Raw genomic sequence first — 992 nt, 5'->3', positions numbered from 1 at the left:
TCAATCGCTAGCCGAGCTCTTAAAGCGGCAAGTCCTCCTCGGCGCGAGGGGGCGGAGACAAAAAAGGGAAGGAGAAGGGAGGGAGATTAGGATGCGGCGGGATGACTCCAAGGAAAGTAGTCTCCCAGCAGCTGGTGGGTGGGAGGGGACGGTGGGATGGTTAGGAGCTACCGCTCAGACCTACGACTTTGGACCCACTCCCATTGTGCCCATACCCACTAGTGTCCCTTGGCGCCCGGGAATCCCTTAAAGGGGCGATGGTGAAAACAACCCAATGGGACCGCTTAGACTCATTCCAGTTCCAGGTACGACTCACCTTTCCTTGTTATCCTGCTTCACAATTTGGAAAAGGAATGGGAGGAAGTTAAAAGCTGCCTCGGGCTCAGGAGCAGTTTTTAAGGATGCTGGATCTCGGACTTTAAAGAAAGTTTGGAGAGAGAGAGAGAGAGAGAGAGAGAGAGAACGTCTTAAGAGTCCGGCCGCCGTGGCATTCCCAGTAAACATTTCCAGGTGCTCCGAAGGTTGAGACAGGAGGCTCGAAAGTTGAGGCTAGGGAGACCCTGTCTAAAATAAATAAAGAAATAAAGGGGCTTGAGATGTAGTTCTCAGTGGTAGAGTGTCACTGGGTTCAATCCCCAGTACCGGTGGTGAGCATAGGAAATGTCTTCGTGAAGGGGTTCAAGACCCCATTTTAGTCCTGGATGGGCCAGTTGGTCCAAGCTTCTGTCCACGGAATAAAGGAAGAGATAATTCGCTATCTTTCCTGAGTCCCATCTCAAGGACTAAAGAGAGACTGCAAGTGGCACACTCCTGTAGTCCCAGCGACTGTAAGGCTGAGGCAGGAGAATTGCAAGTTCAAGAACAACCTCAGCAATTTAGAGACCTAGACAACTTAGTGAGACCTTGTCTCAAAATTAAAAAAAAAAAAAAAAAAGAGGGTGGAGCCACTGGGAATGTTGCTTAATGATAGACTGCTTGCCTGGTATACATGA

The sequence above is a fragment of the Spermophilus citellus genome (assembly GCF_964194105.1).
Source record: "Spermophilus citellus genome assembly, chromosome: 17".
NCBI lineage: Eukaryota > Metazoa > Chordata > Mammalia > Rodentia > Sciuridae > Spermophilus > Spermophilus citellus.
This window is presented reverse-complemented; position numbering follows the sequence as displayed.